General features: G+C 44.1%; 1 protein-coding gene across 6 annotated transcripts in view; it reads right to left on the bottom strand.

Annotated features, from left to right (window-relative positions):
- The window catches only part of GALNT10 (polypeptide N-acetylgalactosaminyltransferase 10), a 225,326-nt gene that overhangs the window by 185,357 nt on the left and 17,015 nt on the right, over nt 1–22,954 (bottom strand). The window lies entirely within an intron of this gene.

Here is a 22,954-nt window from a genome sequence, read left to right on the forward strand (position 1 = left end):
AATGAGTTTGGGAGTGTTTCTCCCTCTGCTATATTTTGGAGCAGTTTGAGAAGGACAGGTGTTAGCTCTTCTCTAAATGTTTGATAGAATTCGCCTGTGAAGCCATCTGGTCCTGGGCTTTTGTTTGTTGGAAGATGTTTCATCAGAGTCTCAATTTCAGTGTTGTGATTAGTCTCCTTATATTTTCTATTTCTTCCTGGTCCAATCTTGGAAGGTTGTGCTTTTCTAAGAATTTGTCCATTTCTTCCAGGCTGTCCATTTTATTGCCATATACTTGCTTGTAGTAATCTCTCAGCCTCCTTTGTATTTCTGCAGTGCCAGTTGTTACTTCTCCTTTTTCATTTCTAATTCTGTTGATTTGAGTCTTCTCCCTTTTTTTCTTGATGAGTCTGGCTAATGCTTTATCAATTTCGTTTATCTTCTCAAAGAACAAGCTTTTAGTTTTATTGATCTTTGCTATTGTTTCCTTCATTTATTTTTCATTTATTTCTGATCTGATCTTTATGATTTCTTTCCTTCTGCTAACATTGGGGGGTTTTTGTTCTTCTTTCTCTAACTGCTTTAGGTGTAAGGTCAGGTTGTTATTTGAGATGTTTCTTGTTTCTTGAGGTAGGATTGTATTGCTATAAACTTCCCTCTTAGAACTGCTTTTGCTGCATCCCATAGCTTTTGGGTTGTCGTGTTTTCACTGTCATTTGTTTCTAGGTATTTTTTGTTTCTCTCTTTGATTTCTTCAGTAATCTCTTGGTTATTAAGTACTGTATTGTTTAGCCTCCATGTGTCTGTTTTTTTTTTTTTACAGATTTTTCCTGTTATTGATATCTAGTATCATAGCATTGTGGTCGGAAAAGATACTTGATACAATTTCAATTTTATTAAGTTTACCAAGGCTTGATTTGTGACCCAAGATATGATCTATCCTGGAGAATGTTACATGAACACTTGAGAAGAATGTGTATTCTGTTGTTTTTGGATGGAATGTTCTATAAATATTAACTAAACCTATCTGGTCTGTTGTGTCATTGAAAGCTTCTGTTTCCTTATTTATTTTCATTTTGGATGATCTGTCCATTGGTGAAAGTGGGGTGTTAAAGTTCCCTACTATGAATGTGTTACTATCAATTTCCCCTTTTATGGCTGTTAGTATTTGCCTTATGTATTGAGGTGCTCCTATGTTGGGTGTGTAAGTATTTACAATTGTTATATCTTCTTCTTGGATCGATCCCTTGATCATTATGTAGTGTCCTTCTTTGTCTCTTGTAATAGTCTTTATTTTAAAATCTATTTTGTCTGATATGAGAATTGCTACTCCAGCTCTCTTTTGATTTCCATTTGCATGGAATATCTTTTTCCATCCCCTCACTTTCAGTCTGTATGTGTCCCTAGGTCTGAAGTGGGTCTCTTGTGGACAGCATATATACAGGTCTTGTTTTTGTATCCATTCAGCCAGTCTATGTCTTTTGGTTGGAGCATTTAATCCATTTACATTTAAGGTAGTTATCGATATGTATTTTCCTATTACCATTTTCTTAATTGTTTTGGGTTTGTTACTGTAGGTCTTTTCCTTCTCCTGTGTTTCCTGCCTAGAGAAGTTCCTTTAGCATTTGTTGTAAAGCTGGTTTGGGGGGTGGGCGGTGAATTCTCTTAGCTTTTGCTTGTCTGTAAAGGTTTTAATTTCTCCAGTTGAATCTAAATGAGATCCTTGCTGGGTGGAGTAATCTTGGTTGTAGGTTTTTCCCTTTCATCACTTTAAATATGTCCTGCCACTCCCTTCTGGCTTGCAGAGTTTCTGCCGAAAGATCAGCTGTTAACCCTTTGGGGATCCCCTTGTATGTTATTTGTTGTTTTTCCCTTGCTGCTTTTAATATTTTTTCTTTGTTTTTTTTTTTTTTTTTTGAGGTAAGTGGGCCTCTCACTGTTGTGGCCTCTTCTGTTGCGGAGTACAGGCTCCGGATGTGCAGGCTCAGTGGCCATGGCTCACAGGCCTAGCCGCTCCACAGCATGTGGGATCTTCCTGGACTGGGGCACGAACCTGTGTCCCCTGCATTGGCAGGCAGACTCTCAACCACTGTGCCACCAGGGAAGCCCTGTATTTTACTTTTGATAGTTCGATTATTATGTGTCTTGGAGTGTTTCTCATTGGATTTATCCTGTGTGGGACTCTCTGCGCTTCTTGGACTTGATCAACTATTTCCTTTCCCATATTAGGGAAGTTTTCAACTATAATCTCTTCAAATGTTTTCTCAGTCCCTTTCTTTTTCTCTTCTTCTTCTGGGACCCCTATAATTCGAATGCTGGTGCATTTAATGTTGTCCCAGAGGTCTCTGAGACTTCCCTCAATTCTTTTCATTCTTTTTTCTTTATTCTGCTCTGCAGTAGTTATTTCCACTATTTATCTTCCAGGTCAATTATCCATTCTTCTGCCTCAGTTATTCTGCTATTGAGTCCTTCTGGAGAATTTTTAATTTCATTTATTATGTTGTTCACAATTGTTTGCTCTTTAGTTCTTCTAGGTCCTCGTTAAACATTTCTTGTATTTTCTCCATTTTATTTCCAAGATTTTGGATCATCTTTACTATCATTACTCTGAATTCTTTTTCAGGTAGACTGCCTATTTCCTCTTCATTTGTTTGGTCTGGTGGATTTTTACCTTGCTCCTTCATCTGCTGTGTGTTTCTCTGTCTTCTCAGTTTGCTTAACTTACTGTGTTTGGGGTCTCCTTTTCGCAGGCTGCAGGTTCATCATTCCCGTTGTTTTTGGTGTCTTCTCCCAGTGGGTAAGGCTGGTTCAGTGGGTTGTGTGGGCTTCCTGGTGGAGGGGACTGGTGCCTGTGTTCTGGTGGATGAGGCTGGATGTTGTCTTTCTGGTGGGCAGGACTGGTGTGTTTTGGGGTGTCTGTGACCTTATTATGATTTTAGGCAGCCTCTCTGCTAATGGGTGGGGTTGTGTTCCTGTCTTGCTAGTTGTCTGACATAGGGTGTCCAGCACTGGAGCTTGCTGGTCTTTGAGTGGAGCTGGGTTTTAACATTGAGACAGAGATCCCTGGGAGATCTCTCGCCAATTAATATTACATGGGGCGAGGAGGTCTCTGGTAGTCCAATGTCCTGAACTCAGTTCTCCCACCTCAGAGGCTCAGGCCTGACACCCGGCCAGAGCACCAAGACCCTGTCAGATGCACGGCTCAGAAGAAAAGGTAGAAAAAAAAGAAAGAAAGGAAACAAAAAATAAAATAAAGTTATTAAAATAAAAGAATTTTTAAAATAATTTTTAAAAGAGTAATAAAAAAAAAAAGAAGAGAGCAACTAATAAACATATCCACCAATGATAACAAGCGCTAAAAGCTAAACTAAGATAAATATAAAAATCAGTAACTAGTCTGTTGCATACAGCAAACCCCAAGTCTACAGTTGCTCCCAAAGTCCACCACCTCAATTTTGGGATGATTGGTTGTCTATTCAGGTATTCCACAGTTGCAGCGTACATCAAGTTGATTGTGGAGATTTAATCCTCTGCTCCTGAGGCTGCTGGGAGAAATTTCCCTTTCTCTTCCTTGTTTGCACAGCTCCCGGGGTTCACCTTTGGATCTGGCCCCACCTCTGCGTGTAGGTCACCTGAGGGCGTCTGTTCTTCGCTCAGGACGGGGTTAAAGTAGCAGCTGATTCGGGGGCTCTAGGTCACTCAGGTCTGGGGTGAGGGAGGGGTACGGAATGCGGGGCGAGCCTGTGACAGCAGAGGCTGGTGTGACGTTGCAACAGCCTGAGGCGCACCATGTGTTCTTCCGGGAAAGTTGTCCCTGGATCACGAGACCCTGGCAGTGGCGGGCTGCCCAGGCTCCTGGGAGGGGAGGTGTGGATAGTGACCTGTGCTCGCACACAGGTGGCTGCAGCAGCAGCCTTAGCATCTCATGCCCGTCTCTGGTGTCCGTGCTGATAGCCATGGCTCACGCCCATCTCTGGAGCTCGTTTAGGCGGTGCTCTGAATCCCCTCTCCTCGCGCACCCTGAAACAATGGTCTCTTGCCTCTTAGGCAGGTCCAGACTTTTTCCCGGACTCCCTCCCGGCTAGCTGTGGTGCACTAGCCCCTTCAGGCTGTGTTCAGGCAGCCAACCCCAGTCCTCTCCCTGGGATCCAAACTTCGAAGCCCGAGCCTCAGCTCCCAGCCCCAGCCCGCCCCAGTGGGCGAGCAGACAAGCCTCTCGGGCTGGTGAGTGCTGGTTGGCACCGATTCTATGTGCAGGAATCTCTCCGCTTTGCCCTCCGCACCCCTGTTGCTGTGCTCTCCTCCGTGGCTCCGAAGCTTCCACCTTCTCCCCCGCCCCCACCCCCCACCCCCACCGTCTCCTCCAGTGAAGGGGCTTCCTAGTGTATGGAAACCTTTCCTCCTTCACAGCTTGATCCCAGAGGTGCAGGTCCCATCCCTATTCTTTTTTCTCGTTTTTTCTTTTTTCTTTTGCCCTACCCAGGTATGTGGGGGGTTTCTTGCCTTCTGGGAAGTCTGAGGTCTTCTGCCGGCATTCAGTAGGTGTTCTGCAGGACTGTTCCACATGTAGATGTATTTTTTGATGTATTTGTGGGAAGCAAGGTGATCTCCATGTCTTACTCCTCTGCCATCTTGAAGGTCCTGAGCCCTCCCATATACTTTAAATCATCTCTAGATTACTTATAATACCTAATACAACATAAATGCTATGTAAATATTTGCTGGCCCATGTCAAATTCAAATTTTGCTTTTTGGAACTTGCTGGAATTTAAAAAAAAAATTGTTTTCAATCCAGTTGGTTGAATCCACAGATGTGGAACCCGTGGATATGGGGGGCCAACAGTATACACCTAACATATAATCCAGCCATTCCACTCCTACAGATTTACCTAAGAGAAATAAAAGCATATGCCTATAGAAAGATTTGAACATCAACGTTCACAAAAACTTTATACTAGCCCCAAAGTGGAAATAACCCAAATATCCACCAAGTAAATGGATAAATAAACAGTGGCATATCCATACAAAGGAATATCACCAACCAATAAGAAGGAACAAACTATTATATATGCTACAACAAGGATGAATCTCAAAATAACTATGCTGAGTGAAAGAAGTCAGCTTAAAAAAAAAAGTATACACTGTGTGACTCCATTTGTGTAAAATTCTATAAAATACAAATTAGCCTATAGTGATAGAAAGTAGATCAGTGGTTGCCTGGGGAACATAGGAGAATGGAAAGGACAGGATGGAAGGGTTACAAGCATAAAGGGACACAGGAAACTTTGGGGGATGATGGATATGTTCATTATCTTGATGTGGTGATGGTTTCATGAGTATATACACAGGTCAAAACTTACCAAATTACACACTTTAAACATGTGCAATTTACTCTATGCCAATTATACCTCAATAAAGCTGTTTCTAAAAATCTACATCATAGTGAAACTGCAGAACATCAAAAAGAGACAAAATCTTAAAAGTAGCCACAGAAAAGACAGATTTAATGTAAAGGAATAATCATTATATTGAAACAGGAGGGAAGGGGGCAGGGCACAACCTTTAACAGAATGATATAGCCATAGTACACGATGAAAACTAGTGAGAAACAATTGGGTCCAAGATAGCCGTGAATCTTCTGCCATCTTGGACCCAGTTGGTTCTCACTAGTTTTCACCGTGTACTATGGCTATATCATTCTTTTAAAGGTTGTGCCCTGCCCCCTTCCCCTTCCCTCCTGTTTCAATATGACCCCTGACTTCTCAACAGCTGTAACAGAATCCAGAAGTCAGTAGAATAATGTATTGAATATATAATGGTAGACAACTGTCAAACTAGAATTGTATACCCAGCAAGGACAGGCGCAAAATAAAGAAGTTCTCAAGCAAAACCTAGAGTTTGCTATCAAGAGACCCTCACTCAAAGAAATTTAAAAGAATATGCTTCAGGTAGAAGCAAAGTGATTCCATTTGGAAGGTTTGTGTGAAACCGTAAGAGTACAGTCTTCTGGAATTAAAAATAATAACTAAGATACATGACAACAATAGCTTGTAAGTCAGAAGAGGGGGTGATCAAAGCTGAGGGGTTCACTAAGATCCTTGTATCGGCTGGAAGAAAAGTAAATATATTGATTAATTTTAGACTCAAAATACAGGTTAAAATTTCTTGGTTTACTACTCAAAGTGTAGAAACAGAATACTGAACTCTCTTAGTTGAAGAGAAGAAAAAAGTAAAATGAGAAAAAAATCCAAAAGAAGGCAAGAAAGGGCAGGGGGAAAAAAAAACATGAAAAGGTGAGACAATAAGAAAGCCCAGAAGAAGATGGCAGTAATAATTCTCCACTAAAATGTGAACTTCTTGTGGACAGAGGCTGTGCTATGTTATCCACTGTATCTTCAGCACCTATCATAGTGTCTGGCTCATATTAGACACTTTGATAAATATCAAATGACTGAGAGTTTGCCGAATGAGTAAATGTTTGGATGAATGGATGGTTGTGGTATAATAAGAAACATATTTGGTCCTTGTCTCAGGTTCCTGGCACAAAGCTCCTAAAACCCTTGGAATTTCCAGTCATAGGAGTGTCCTCTGTCATTCATAAGAAGCCCTTTTGAGTATACCTGAGCTTATGCTAATGAGGTTGCTTAGGGTGGGACCCCCCACGTAGCCCTGGGATGGGACTGGTCACTAGAAAGACCACCCACGGACCTCTGGGAAGGGGAAAGGGGCTGCTGCAGATTAATGTCTATAAAAACTCTTGAATAAGGAGATCTGATGAGCTTCTGGGGGGTTGGTAAACATGAGAGGAGGGTGGCACACCCTGGTTCCTCTCAGGACCCTTCTGGACCTCACCCTTCATCTGGGTGTTCATCTGTACCCTTTATAATATCCTTTATAATCAACTGGTAAACATAAGTAAATGTTTCTCTGAGTTCTGTGAGCTGCTCTAGCAAATTAACTGAACCCGAGGAAGGGGTCGTGGGAACCTCTGATTTATAGCTAGATAGTCAGAGGCACAGGTGACAACCTGGACTTGTGGCTGGCATCTGAAGTGGGGTAGTCTTGTGGGACTGAGCCCTTAACCTGTGGCATCTGACACTAACTCTAGGTAGGAAAGTGTCAGAATTGAGTTAAATTTGTAGGACACTCAGTGCCACTAAGAACTGGAGAATTGCTTGGTGGTGTTGGACAAAACCCATCAGAATGGTAAATGAATGAATATGGTTAACTGAATGAATACAGAAATGTATGAATAATATATAGCTTCATTTTGGCCAGAAGTTTCAGCCTTCACCAGGCACCCAGGCACCACTTAATTTATCAGAATTAGCCAACAAATTACTGACAGGACAAATGGAGTTTCTCTCTTTTCCCTGGCCACTGTCTGGGAGCAATGAAGTATGCAAGATACAGATGGACAAAGAAGGAGGAGGCAGCAAGGGGCTGGGACAAATTAATCCCAGATTACAGAAAAGTTGATAGAATAAAAATCACGGGGCTTCCCTGGTGGTGCAGTGGTTAAGAACATGCCTGCCAATGCAGGGGACATGGGTTCGAGCCCTGGTCCGGGAAGATCCCACATGCTACAGAGCAACTAAGCCCATGCGCCACACCTACTAAGCCTGCACTCTAGAGCCTGTGAGCCACAACTACTGAGCCTGCATGCCACACCTACTGAAGCAAGTGCGCCTAGAGCCTGTGCTCTGCGACAAGAGAAGCCACCGCAATGAGAAGCCCAAGCACCGCAACGAAGAGTAGCCCCCGCTCTCCGCAACTAGAGAAAGCCCGCGTGCAGCAACAAAGACCCAATGCAGCCAAGAATAAATAAATAATTAATTAATTATTAAAAAATTCATGTATGGATGGGAGATAGCTTCCAGTTTTGAATTATGTAATTATCCCTTCCTGTCCATTTCTATGGCTAATGCCCTAGTTGGGCCCCTCAATACCTACAGTAGGGACCACAAGGTCCTCAACTGCTTTCTGTACCTCTTCTACATCCTTGTCCATCTAGACTTCATCCCATCATGATACACAGCCACCATGAAATCACTACCCACCACCCTCCTGCTCAAATGATTCAGTGGATCACAACTGCCTTCCAGAATCAAATTCATACATCTTAGCCTGATTTTCAAGGCCTTTTAAGAACTGATTTTCATCACCCTTTCTCTCACCATTCTCCTTGGAGAATACTAGGCTTCAGTCAATAGATCCCATGACCATTCTCACCTCTGAGTCCTGGCTTACACTGTTCCCTTCAAGCATTTCCCTTCTGCCACCTTTGTTACTGAGGCTGGGTACATTCTTCAAGGCCCAAATCAAATGTTAACTCTTCCATGGTGCTTCCTGGTACAGAGCCAAAAATAAATTTTTTCACTTCTTACTCTATAACACCCTGTTTACAACACTCTTATGATTCTTAACACACCCTATCTTATGCTCTATTTGGGAGGCAACTTAGCCTAAAGGTTAGGTACATGGACTTTGGAGTCAGACAGACTTGGCATTGAATCTAGGTCTGCCATATCCTATCTGTATGAACTAAGGAAGTTACTTAACTTTTCTAAGCCTCAGTTTCTTCATCTGCAAAGTGGGGAAAATCTGTATCAGAAGACTATTCTGAAGATTGAATGAGATCATGCCAGTAAAGCCATAGCTTATAACAATAATTATTATCAGAACACATGTGTCATACCACCTCTGCCATGGATGTGAGTCTCCTGAGAAGAGTATCCATGTTTGATGATGTTTCTACCTTTCTTTCTATCTCCTCTAGTACCTAGTATGGTGTTTTTCTTCAAATTATGCAAAATAATTTCCAAATCAAGAATTAATGTGATATTAAATATGCTTTCATTCATGTTGGTACCACATTAAGATTCTACAGAATTCTTAAGGTTTGTCACATTTGTTAAATATTCAATGTCTTTCTTATCCCTGGAAACCCCATATGCTCCAGATTTTACTAGATGATACTGACACCTTTCTAGGAAAACAAAAAGGCACAGTCATGGGCTGGGAGAATATATGCACAAAACATATATCAGACAAGAGACTTGTATTACAGAATATATATTAAAAAAACTCTTAAAACTCAATAGGACAACCCAATTAAAAATCGACAAAAGATTTTAATAGACATTTCACAAAAGATACAAAATGGCCAATGAACACATGAAGAGATGCTCTTCATGAGAGCATGTAAATTACATGTGAGAAATGTAAATTTCATTTCTTCACACCCGTAAGGACAGCTAAAATTGAAGACTGACCATTCCAGTTCCAAGTGCCACCAAGGATGCTGAGCAACAAGAACTCTATCATACAGTGATGGTGGGAATGCAAAATGGGACAAGTACTTTGGAAAACAATTTGGTAGTTTTTTTAACACATTAAACACACACCTACCATACCACCCAGCCATTCTATTGTTTTGTAGGTATTTTCTCAAGAAAACAAAAATATATATCCACACAGACTAGCGCACAAATGTTCAAAAGAGTTAGATTTGTAACAGCCAAAAGCTAGAAACACCTCAAATGTCTCTCAACAGGTGAATGGGATGAATCTCGGTATCATCATGCTTAGTAAAAAAAAAAAAAAAAAAAAAAGCAGGCAAAAAGGAACACAAACTGTGTAGTCCTTCTACATAAATTTCTAGAAAATGCAAGCTCATTTAGAGAAACAGAAAGCAGGTCAGTGATTGTGTGGAGACAAGAGGGAGAGATAGGTTACAAAGAGGCACAAAGAACCTTTTGGGGGATGATAGGAATGCTTATTATGACTGTGATGATCTTTTCACGGGTTTATACATATGTTAAAACTGATCAAGTTACACACTTTTAAAGTGTGCAGTTTACTATACTTCAAATATACCTCAACAAAGCTGTATGAAAAAAAAGTACTGATACTTTAAAAAAAAACTTAACGACAACAACAACAAAATAAAGCAAGTGAGCCATTCACGGGCGAAGGGAGCAAAGCCTCAAGCTGGTCTGAAAGCTGCTCCTGAAAGTGCTGTCTCAGCATAAAATAGAGGCAGGAAGCGAGGCAGACAGGCCTCGAATTGCAGTGGGGAGCGCCATAAATGTGGTTTGGATATGACTGGCTCTTTGAGGCTGGCTTCGTAGCAAAGCTAATTTATTCAGTGCCCAAGTCCCTGGCAGTCCAGTACTCCGAGCCTGAGACAGATGTCAGGTTGCATTCCTGTGGGCTTTCTTCTTTTCCTGCGTGTGTTTCAGAAGAGACTTCTGAGTGCCCTGACGCCTTCACCCAAAAGCAGAGTTATAATGGAGATTTCAGGCATGGATGGAGGCCTAAAGACACAGATCCTGAGAGGTCGAGTTTTCACGCGGCTCCAGGCACAAACGTGTAGACTGAGCACAGCACAACCCCAGGGGGCGCCATTCATAGTCGCTGTGAAGCAGGTGGTGCCTCTGGAGAGTGCAGGACCGGGAATGAAAGTAGCCCTGGGAGGCTGGATTCCCTGCTCCAGCCCTACCCCCAAGAAGTATTTGCCTTCCTAGTGCTCTCTTCATCGAACAGTATTTTAAGAGAAAAGCTTAAAAGTGAAATGTCAGTAGAATAGGCAAGTCAGGAAACTGCACTCGTGACCATGCCCATTCATCCTGCTTCGCCCAGTTCTAGTCTATAACTGTTATTACCCTGCACTGGGTCTCTCTGGAAGCCCTTGAACCTCCAGGTGTCCCGTTTCCCCATCTGCTGGAAGCAGAGATAATCCTTACCCCACCCCACCCCCGACTCAGTTCACACCCATCCGCCCCCCAAAGACTGAAGCGCACATAACCCTGAGAATCCTGGAACTGAGGGGTCAAACTCACAGACCACAGCCGAGACCCAGCAGGCACAGATGGCTTTATTTGGCTCGTGCAATATTTAAAACGCAAAGTCCACCTAAAAAAAATCCAGAAGTCTGTCTTTTCTTGAAAAACCCGAAGAACCAGGCGCCACATTCCCAAGCCATCAGCTGGAGCTGAGGAATGAACAACCGTCTCACTTGCCCACAGCCTCCATCAGAGAACCCTTCCCTCACTGAGCTCCCTGGGTAGCCTGGGTGCCTTTGGGTCTGCTCTCCAGTCAGCAAGAAGGGGACTTGCACTTCATCTAGTCCGGACCAGCCCTCACCCAAGATATCCTGTGACAGGCCCGTAAGACGGCCCCAGCCTGGAACATTTCACTTGATGAGAAAACTCATTACCTTTGAGGACACTCACTGGTAGGATTCCACTGCTGGAAAGTTCTTCCCTGTCCTCCAGTGGAAGGCCTTTCCCACCCTCAGGTCCAGGTTCTCCCTTGCCTTTCATGCCCTCTCCCTGCCATCCCAGCACTTCAGGCATTTACAGCCTCTGGTTCTTCTATGAAAACCTGAACATCCAGTTTCTTTAGTCCTTCCTCACTCCCTGGCGTCCCCAGGGCTTTCCTCTTGAACACGCTCCACTTTATCTGTTCCATGTGGAGCTGGTGAAGCCTTCCTCCCCATTTTGTCCTAATTAGCTGATGGAATGAATTACAAACACATGTTGCTACAATGGCTTCTCTCTAGCGAGCTTTAAAGAGAGGCAGCCTCACTGGGTACTATAAGCAACAGTAAATATGTCCTCTCAGTTTACTCGCAGCATCTCCATATGGATAAAAATAGACCTCGTGGCACCAGGCAGGATAATTCATACTGTCTACAAATCATCTCTGAAACAGAAAAATGAAACATCAGGGATTTCCTACGTTTTAAAAAATTACATACATCTCGGACTGAAAGTAACTGTTTCGAATTTTAAAAATAAGTAGCCCATATTCTGAGGTAGGTACTTTTTATGGAAAGGAAATAAAAACATGCCAAGGTTTCCTAGTTCAGATCTAAGGTTAGAACAGGGACAAAAGACAAAATTCTCTCTCCTGTGCTTCCCATGGCTTTCTTGAAGATCAACATTTTGGGAGTGAAAAAAGTGTTGGACCCTTACTTTATCTCACAAAAATGTGTGTGTGAAAGAGAGAGAGAGAGAGAAAGAGAGGGAGGGATGCGGTGGAACTGAGATCTTGCAGAAGTCACTTACTATCTATCTCAGGACCTCACTTTCCTGTCTTGTAAAATGCAAGGCTTGGACCAGATCGCTGAGAGCACCTCAAATCTGCATCAGAACCACCTGCATGTGTGCTTTTTGTTAAACACGCAGATTCTTGGCACACCCACAGGAACCTGCATCCGTGCTGGGGTGGGGTCAGGAAGCTGGCATCTGAGAAGTGCCCAGGTGATGGTGTACCCCCAGGTTTCTCATCTAGTGGTCACATTCTAAGTCCACTCTTCACTCCGTTATTTGGTACGCACTCTGTGGCAGGAGGCATGCTAGGGGCCCCGGGTTATGACAGTCCGCAAGTCATACAGGCATGGCTCTCAAGGAACTCACGCACTGGTAGGGGGTAGGCAAGGTGAGAGGAAACTGCCAAGGAAATGAACTGTCCTGGGATACGGATGGGGCCATGACTTCCCCAAGCACAGGGTGCCAGGGGAAGCCACCCAGACTGAGGGAAGGCAGGGTGGTCAGGGAAGGCTTGCTGGGGGAGGAGACGTCTCAGCGGAGACCCGAAGCATGTGGGGGACCAGGCCAGGGGAATTCCCACTGGGCAGCGTGTCCGAGGCCTGTGGACCAGGTGGAGAATGTGTGTCTGGGGACAGTGGGTGGGCTACGCTGGACCCAAGGGAGTTGGAGGGGGAGCAGGAGATGGTGACTGGAGAAGCTGACAGGGCCAGGTCATACGGAGCCTGGGCCACCACACCAAGAACTCGAGATTTTGTCCTAAAGGCTGTGGGAAGCCGTGGGAGGGCTCTGAGCAGGGTAGGAACATGACCAGACTTGTACATCATCAGAAAGATCACCCTGGCTGCTGTGTGTAGAATACACTGCAGGAAGAAAGAAGAAGAGGCTGGAATAAATAAGGCTTCTGTTCATGGTTATAAAGGCTCAGTGCCAGAGGTGGCCAGAGAAGTGAATGTCAGAACAGTTGGGGGCCAGGACTCTTCGGAAAAATCCCAGGCTTTGGCTTCTTATCCCAGGTCCCACTAGTATGATCACTCTTCCTTTTGGAGAAACTTAGGGCTGGGAGAGCAGGACCCTCTCTACACATCCACCTGCCTAATTCTGTCTGGGCTGCTTGCTTCTCTCAGGCTTGGAAAGAGAGATGGAACCTACCAGGTGGTCTCATCAAAGAAGCAAAAGCAAGAAGGTTCCAGAAATGGCTCAGAAGAGAAACATCCCTGATTTGAATAAATAAAATCCCAATAATAATTTACTTGTGCCCAGCACTCTACAGTTTATAATGCTTTTGATCACCCTACCTTTTTGGAGGCTCCCGGCACTCCGGGAAAAAACAGGTACTCCCATTTTACAGAGGAGTAAACTGAGGCCTGGAGGGCTTTGAGCGACTAGTGCAAGGTCACAGAGGGAGCTGGAAACAGAGCAGAGGCTAGAAATTCATCCCATGGCTCTTTACTTCTATTGATCCTTGAGCCCACGGGGACTGTAATTAATTAAAATGTCTCTCTTCAGCACTGGAGACAGCAAACTGGAGAATTCAATGAAAACGATTTGCCCAGGGTGGAAGTGTTTTATCTTGAAGTCCTGGGAGGGCTTTTGAAATGAGAGAGGGACCTACAAGTTGGGGAGGGAGAAGATGCCGAGAGCACGTTAAGAAATGGCATCGCTGGCTGCAAAACGCCTGCTCCAAGAAGACTAAATGTGCAGCCCTGGCCCTTCTCTGCTCTCGGGACTGGGACAGTCCTGCTCCTGATCAAATGGGAGGGGCCCGGGAAAAGGGAGTTGGCAGGAGGAGTAAAGGGGACAAATCCCATGGAATGCTTCCCTTTCTTCTACCCTCACCCCAACATTTCTATCCAGGGCAAGACAGGTAAATTAACACTGTACAGTTTATTTGTAGAAAGGAAAACAGGCTCCAAACGTCAACTATCGCCAAAACATTAATAGCAATTTTTGAGCCCTTACAAAGTGCCAGGCACAGCACTGTTTATATAGCCTCACAATGAATCTTTGGCGTGAGTCTGTGACGTTGGTAACTATTATCTCCATTTTACCGGCGGGAACACTGAGGCTCAAAAAGGTCAAGCATCTTCCTTGCGGTTCCACACAACTATAAAAAATGACAGAGCCAAGATTCAAATCCAGGCTTTTGTGACTGCTGAGCCTGTGTTCCGCTTGAGGAGGGGGTGATATCTGAGGGAGAGGTCCCCTAACCAGGTTTGTTTTGATGACGGGGCGGGGGAATGCGCTGACTCTGTATGTGGGGGAACTTTCACTGATTTCATTTCATTTGGAAGGCAAGCTGGAACTCTCTCCATCTCCTTTCTCTTCTACCTGTTTTCTTGGGATATGAAAGAGAGGGAACAGATATGCCAGCAGACAGGACTGGGGTGCCGAAGGGTTAAAGAGCACAGATACCAGCTCCACGGAGAAAAGGCAGCAGAACCTCCAATCCCCTCAGCCCTCAGTGCCCCCTACCACCACTGCCCCCCTGCCCTCGACACACACCCTGTGAGCAGGAAGGGTGGGGTGATAACCTCATTTTCCACAGGGGTCACAGAACATACAAGTCTTGGGCTCCATCAGCATCACTGGGATGGAGAACGGGACTTGAGGCTGGGCCACTGTAGTTCACAAAGGCTGGGAAGGAGAGGAGTGGGGGCAGGGAGGTCTGCCAGACAGACCAAAAGGGTGTAAAAGCGACCCAGTGAAAGGAGGAAGAGGTAGGAAATTGGGGTTGCTCAGCCTCCAAGAGGCCTAGGGGTGATCTATTTATCATCCTAGGTGCTCCATGGCTGCTGGAGTGACTTTTATGGGCAAACTGCCCAACAGGCCTCTGAGTACATGGGAAAGAAACTAGATAAGAGGTAAAAGGTTTTGCCCTTATAATTAAAGCATGACCACCTGGTGCTGGGCAGAGGAAAGAATTTCTCACGCATGAGGACAGGAGAGGGGAATTTTTCTCTTTCAGATGTCAACAAAATTTAGAAGGGGAAAATCTGCCAGGGTCTACTCAGAAGTAAAAAGCAGTTGCCTGGACATGAACATGAAAATATGAATGTAGCTGCCAATAGGCAGGCCTTCTAATACAAATATCATGTTGTTATCCAACCTACCTGGGACATAATTTAATAAGCAAGTGATGATGGACATCCCAAACTACACTGAGGGATGCCAGTTCTATGTTCTTTGAAAGGATGGTAGATTTTCAATGAGTAACGTCTTTCATTACTAAGCCTAGGAAGTTACATTTTATTATCATAAATTTAAAATATTCAAATTAATAACATTTCCTTACTGTGAAGTTAACCAATGAGGACAAATGAGGTTGTTTTGATCAATATAAATAATCTGACCTTAGGAGTTAGAAACAACAGCTTGCAGCTTACACCTGCCTCAAAGTACCGTTTCTCTATTTTGCTTTAGTTGCCCAATGTTGAAAAAACTTTTCTGATGTAATGGACAGTAGATGCATTTTTTTTTAATGCAACCTGCCCTATAACGTCAGGATTCTCTTCAATCAAACAGATGTGGAAAAATAAGCTGGTAATCTTTGACATGTAAAAATGTAGTATAAAACACAGATGAGAGACTTCCCTGGTGGCACAGTGGTTAAGAATCCGCCTGCCAATGCAGGGGACACGGGTTCGAGCCCTGGTCCGGGAAGATCCCACATGCCGCGGAGCAACTAAGCCCATGCGCCACAACTACTGAGCCTGCGATCTAGAGCCCGCGAGCCACAACTACTGAGCCCACGTGCCACAACTACTGAAGCCCACGTGCCTAGAGCCCGCGCTCCACAACAAGAGAAGCCACCGCAATGAGAAGCCCACACACCACAACAAAGAGCAGCCCCCGCTCGCCACAACTAGAGAAAGCCCATGCACAGAAACCAAGACCCAACGCAGCCAAAAAAAAACCACAGATGAGTGGTTTTAATTTTTTTCCTTATTATTACAGCTTTAAAAAGAATTAACACAATTTGAAACAATGTTTACAGAATCCGAAGCGCCCAATTGGGCTTGCACAGTTTGTGAAGTACTGGCTGGGATGATGTCTGAGATCCTCCCAGCTCTGGCCCTTGCCTCCTCACCATTACATCCTAAACTGAAAAGTATGAGAACCCCCGTGGCAGAAGGAGGCCTGAAGCCAAGGGGCTTTACACCAAGTGCTCCCTGCTTTCCCATTTCAGAGGGGAAAGTGAAGAGGGGAAGGAGAGAAGGTAACGATTACTGCCACAGACTGGACTTCTCAGATAAATCTGTATCTACCTAGAGCCAGAAAAACCACCAGCTGAAAAAGAGAAAAGGGATTCAGAGCACAGAGCAGAGAGGGCCCTACCCGGTCCTCCCTCTGCTGCAAGGCCACAACCTTAGTCCTGATAACTCAGTAGCTTCTGGTGAAAAGAATTCCAGATCCCCACCCCCCACCCCAACAAGCAATGCAAATACTATACCTCCAGCAGTCATGTGTATAGACAGCAGATCTGCATAATGCACGCCACGGCACGCTCATTCATTTTTAACCGTGACATTATTCTTTTGCTGTCTATTTTAGGGAAAAGAAAAATCACTGGTATATCCTGTATCTAGAACAACCAAAGGGCTGGGATGATGAAGAGAAAGAAGAAAAGGGAGAGGTGGTGACCTCCACATCCCTGGAGCTATTCAAGCCAAGACTAGACGACTACCTTTGAAGGCTGCTGCAGAGAGGACTCCTCCCTGGGGTGAGACGTGGTACTAAATGATTCCTAAGGTTCCCTTCCAACTCAAACTCTGTTTCCAAAAATAAAAGCAACCCTTAAAAAAAAATTTTTTTAATCACGAGTTATACGTCTACACAACACTAACTCTACCAACTACAGTATAATGGCATTTACCATGCATTTTTCCCACATGTATTTTCCCAGGTTATCATGGCCACGGTCCTGAGTCACAGCGAATGCTGTCATTATCCCCATTTTAGAGGTGGGACGGGGCTCTGAGTTTAAGTAGTTGCTCTGGGGTCAGACAGCGGGAGAGCAGAACCCTGACAGCCCCTCGCTGACATTTCTCCTCCTCCCCCTCCTCCTCCTCTTTCCTCAGCCTCTCCCCTTTTCGTCTCATGGTTGGTACAGTTTAACAGGGAGAAAATGGAGGAGAGACACTGAGAAGGAGCCTCCAGTACAGGTAACTGCCTGACGCCCCTCCCATCACTTCGTGCCACCAGATGATTCAGAGGAGACTCACTCAGAGCCTCGGCAGGTAATGAATATATTGAGATGTGCAATAATCTTTCTAAAAATTGGTGCATGCACATCCGAATTTTAAAAAGAGAAAATTAGTCCCTTTTTTTAAGTTACAAAAAAGGAAGCGTTTTAGTCTAAAGTGAGAAAATGAAAGGAGGAAGACTTTTTTATCAAAGTAGGTTCTGCCCTTCTCACAGGGGCGGGGGGCGGGGGGGGGGGCGGTGTGAGTGCGCACTGCTTCTGAGTCACAGTGAATGGAGCATTTGGATAAATTCCATAACGAACAGGCACAGAAGACAAATGCCAATTCGTTAAAGAAGAAAAAAGATTAATTCTAAAAGATAAGTCCCCTAGGTTGGGTATCCGGTTTGAACTTTCAAAAAGAGAACCACCTGGTTCTTGATTTTGTTTGGAGGCTGTTTTGATCCTCAGAATTAAGACTGAAACTGATTTTTCTCTAGAATGTTTCAGCAAAGAGGGTGTGCGTGGCTGGGGGGCGGGGGTGGGGAGTAACTCCCATCAAACAGCCTTTCTGGATTCCAAGAGATTAAAGCAGCCGCAAGTCCTCAAACGGCTGGAAGAGAATGAAGAGTCCCAAAGCCTAGCACTTGAGTTTTATGGGTTTCAAAACACCCTCTCCATCTTCTTGCTGATGGAGAACCCTGGAGAGGAGGGGTTGCCAAGCCCTTCCAGTAAAAGAGGCCCTTGGAGCCCAGAAAGGTTTAATAATTGGCTCAAGGACACACAGCACAGACTTATATGCTGACCTATATCCAATACAGTGCTCACTGCTTCCCAACAGGGAAAGCACTTCCAAAGAAAGTCGCCAACTCAAGTTCAGCTTCCTAAAACCCAGCTTGGCCACTACCTGGCCCTCCTCCTACATAGAGGAGGGAACAGGCATGTATCCCTCTCAAAGCATTCACTCTCTCACGGAAATAAAGCAGAAACTGGAAATGGCAGAATCAGTCACTTAAGCCCTGGTGGCATGTTCAGCCTGGACAAGTTGTTTTTCCATTCAAATTCGTGATCTCTGCACATGAAGAGTGGGTGGCTGTAGTCACCACTTGCGTCTCTCATCTCAACCCTTTATAACAAACTAATGGGAAGAACCTGAGGACAGCATAGCTGTGTGTTTGACTCCGAGCTGATAATGACAGCAGTGGTAGCTAATGCTTACCCCATGCCAGGCCCTGCGTGGAGAACATTAAATAGTTGTATATGCATTTTGCAGGTCAGGTAACTGAGACACAGAAAGGTTAAAGTCGCTTGCTTGAGGCTCTGAAAGTTTAAAGTAGGGGAGCTGGAATTTAAACCTACAGGCCAGGCTTCCCTGGTGGTGCAGTGGTTAAGAATCCGCCTGCCAATGCAGGGGACACTGGTTCGAGCCCTGGTCCTGGAAGATACTACATGCCGCAGATCAACTAAGCTCGTGTGCCACAACTACTGAGCCTGTGCTCTAGAGCCTGCAAGCTACAACAACTGAGCCCACGTGCCACAACTACTGAAGCCCATGTGCCTAGAGCCCGTGCTCCACAACAAGAGAAGCCACCGCAATGAGAAGCCTGCACACTGCAATGAAGAGTAGCCCCAGCTTGCCACAACTAGAGAAAGCCTGCACGCAGCAATGCAGATCCAATGCAGCCAAAAATAAGTAAACAAAATAAATTAAAAATAAACCTACAGGACCTGTGGTCTTAACCCCCTGCCGCTTACCAGCTGTGTGATCTTGCATAAGTTACTTAATTTCTCTAAACCGTATCCTTGTCATCTGTAAAATGGGGGTTATAACAGTGACACCATAAGGCAGTTCAAAGCAATAAACGAAGTAACATAAATGAAGCGCCTGGCATCAGGACTGCTTCGTTTCACAATTCTATGGAATGCTGTTCACAAAGGGAGATGTGCTATAAGGCTGTCCTGCTTGGCACAGTGCCTGTCACGGGGAAAGCACCAAATGCTACCATCAGTATTCATTATCACATACAATGGTGCCAACAATCATGGTCAAAAACCTAGGGAGTTACTACCCGTGAAGGCCCAGCCCAGATGTCACCTGCTCCAAAGAGCTCTCCTTTGCTATCCATTCTGATTTGGTTTGCCGTGGAGTTTGGTTCTTATGACCAGTTTCAGAGCACGTCTTACTTCCCTAAACAGATGTAAACTTCTAGAGGACAGACGTTGATCCATGCCTTGGTTCCCTTCAACCACCTACAGTGCCAAGCACACAGTAGGGCCTTCAAGAACTGTGTGATGGTTTCCTTCAAAAGGTGGGGTCTAATTCTTCTCTCTTTGCATGTAGGCCGAACTTAGTGACTCGCTTCTAACTAAGAGAATAAAGTGTCAGTGACAACGTGCGACTTCAGAGACTAGGTCATAGAAGTTTGTGGCTTCCTGCTTGCTCTCTCTCTCAGATCACCTGCTCTGGGGGAAGCTCGCTGCTATGCAATAAGGACACCCAAGCTTCCCTATGGAGAGGTCCAGGAGTTGAGGAACTGAGGCCTCCCACCAACAGCCAGGTGAGGGAGCCACCTTAGCAGCAGACTCCTCAGGCCCAGTCAAGATTTCAGGGGACTGCAGCCATCACCTCGATTGCAATCTCGTGAGAGACTGACCATGAGCCAGAGCCACCCAGCTAAGCCCAAATTCCTGACCCACAGAAGCCGTTTGGTAATCAATATTGTGTTAAGCCACCACACTTTGGGATAATTTGTTATATGGTAATATGAAACCAAAACAGGAACCACATGGTGAGTTTAACAGCAAGCAGACAACAGGAAAGTCACAGTTTTAGGGTAGAAGGAGTAATCCTCATACTTGGATGAGAGCTTCACTGTTATTAAACTCAAAGAGAAATCAGATAGGAGACCCAGGTAGGCAGGTTTTTTCTCAGTAATCACCACAAGGATGTAGAGGGGGTAGGTGTGGATGACTCAACGTAAGGCTGGCTGACCAGCTGAGCACTTCACTCCCTCAGGCTGACCAGATGAGGGCTCCAGCTCCATCCCCGCCTGGTCCTTCTGCAGCCCCAGGGCACATTCCAGCTACAAAGCCCTCCTCAAAGTTCCCCCAAAGGGATCAAGCCCCTCTTCCTGCCCTCTTGCCTTCCCACCTGGGGGACGGTGGTGGGGTGGGGGGGGTACGTGTCCTCCTCCTAGCATCCCTTTCCCCTTTTATACTTTTATTTCTATTCACCAATTTTTTTTTAAATATCTTCATTGGAGTATAATTGCTTTACAATGGTGTTAGTTTCTGCTGTATAACAAAGTGAATCAGCTATACATATACATATATCCCCATATCCCCTCCCTCTTGCGTCTCCCTCCCACCCTCCCTATGCCACCCCTCTAGGTGGTCACAAAGCACTGAGCTGATCTCCCTGTGCTATGCAGCTGCTTCCCACTAGCTATCTATTTTACATTTGGTAGTGTATATATGTCCATGCCATTCTCTCACTTTGTCCCAACTTACCCTTCCCCTTCTCGTGTCCTCAGGTCCATTCTCTACGCCTGCATCTTTATTCCTGTCCTGCCCCTAGGTTCTTCAGAACCTTTTTTTTAGATTCCATATATATATGTTAGCATACGATATTTGTATTTCTCTTTCTGACTTATTTCACTCTGTATGACAGACTCTAGGTCCATCCACCTCATTACAAATAATTTTGTTTCTTTTAATGGCTGAGTAATATTCCATTGTATATATGTGCCACATCTTCTTTATCCATTCATCTGTCGATGGACACTTAGGTTGCTTCCATTGTCCTGGCTATTGTAAATAGAGCTGCAATGAACATTGGGATACATGACTCTTTTTGAATTATGGTTTTCTCAGGGTATATGCCCAGGAGTGGGATTGCTGGGTCGTATGGTAGTTCTATTTTTAGTTTTTTAAAGAACCTGCATACTGTTCTCTATAGTGGCTGTACCGATGTAAATTCCCACCAACAGTGCAAGAGGGTTCTCTTTTCTCCACACCTTCTCCAGCATTTTTTTTTAACATCTTTATTGTAGTATAATTGCTTTACAATGGTGTGTTAGTTTCTGCTTCATAACAAAATGAATCAGTTATATATATACATATGTTCCCATATCTCTTCCCGCTTGCGTCTCCCTCCCTCCCACACTCCCTATCCCACCCCTCCAGGCGGTCACAAAGCACTGAAGCATTTTTTTGTTTGTAGATCTTCTGCCCATTCTGAATGGTTTGAGGTGATACCTCACTGTAGTTTTGATTTGCATTTCTCTAATGATTAGTGATGTTCAGCATCCTTTCATGTGTTTGTTGGCAATCTGTATATCTTCTCTGGAGACATGTCTATTTAGGTCTTCTGCCCATTTCTGGATTAGGCTGTTTGTTTTTTTTGATATTGAGCTGCATGAGCTGCTTGTAAATTTTGGAGATTAATCCTTTGTCAGTTGCTTCATTTGCAAATATTTTCTCCCATTCTGAGGGTTGTTTTTTCATCTTGTTTATGGTTTCCTTTGCTGTGCAAAAACTTTTACGTTTTATTAGGTCCCATCTCTTTATTTTTGTTTTTATTTCCCTTACTCTAGAAGGTGGGTCAAAAAGGATCTTGCTGTGATTTATGTCATAGAGTGTTCTGCCTATGTTTTCCTCTAAGAGTTTTACAGTGTCTGGCCTTACATTTAGGTCTTTAATCCATTTTGAGTTTATTTTTATGTATGGTGTTAGGGAGTGTTCTAATTTCATTCTTTTACATGTAACTGTCCGGTTTTCTCACCACCACTTATTGAAGAGGCTGTCTTTTCTCCACTGTATATTTTTGCCTCCTTTATCAAAAATAAGGTGACCATATGTGTACGGGTTTATCTCTGGGCTTTCTATCCTGTTCTATTGATCTATATGTCTGTTTTGGTGCCAGTATCATACTGTCTTGATTACTGTAGCTTTGTAGTATAGTCTGAAGTCTGGGAGCCTGATTCCTCCAGCTCCGTTTTTCTTTCTCAAGATTGCTTTGGCTATTCAGGGTCGTTTGTGTTTCTACACAAGTTGTGAAATGTTTTGTTCTAGTTCTGTGAAAAATGCCATTGGTAGTTTGATAGGGATTGCACTGAATCTGTAGATTGCTTTGGGTAGTATAGTCATTTTCACAATGTTGATTCTTCCAATCCAAGAACATGGTATATCTCTCCATCTGTTTATATCGTCTTTAATTTCTTTCATCAGTGTCTTATAGTTTGCTGCATACAGGTCTTTTGTCTCCTTAGGTAGGTTTATTCCTAGGTATTTTATTCTTTTTGTTGCAAAGGTAAACGGGAGTGTTTCTCTAATTTCTCATTCAGATTTTTCATCTTTAGTGTATAGGAATGTAAGAGATTTCTGTGCATTTTTTATCCTGCTACTTTACCAAATTCATTGATTAGCTCTAGTAGTTTTCTGGTGGCATGTTTAGGATTCTCTATGTATAGTATCATGTCATCTGCAAACAGTGACAGTTTTACTTCTTCTTTTCCAATTTGGATTCCTTTATTTCTTTTTCTTCTCTGATTGCTGTGGCTAAAACTTCCAAAACTATGTTGAATAATAGTGGTGAGAGTGGACAACCTTGTCTCGTTGCTGATCTTAGTGGAAATGGTTTCAGTTTTTCACCACTGAGGATAATGTTGGCTATGGGTTTGTCAAATATGGCCTTTATTACGTTGAGTTAAGTTCCCTCTATGCCTACTTTCTG

Source organism: Aethalodelphis obliquidens, unplaced genomic scaffold (genome assembly GCF_003676395.1).
Source record: "Aethalodelphis obliquidens isolate GAN/ISIS:26980383/991018 unplaced genomic scaffold, ASM367639v1 scaffold45, whole genome shotgun sequence".
Classification (NCBI taxonomy): domain Eukaryota; kingdom Metazoa; phylum Chordata; class Mammalia; order Artiodactyla; family Delphinidae; genus Aethalodelphis; species Aethalodelphis obliquidens.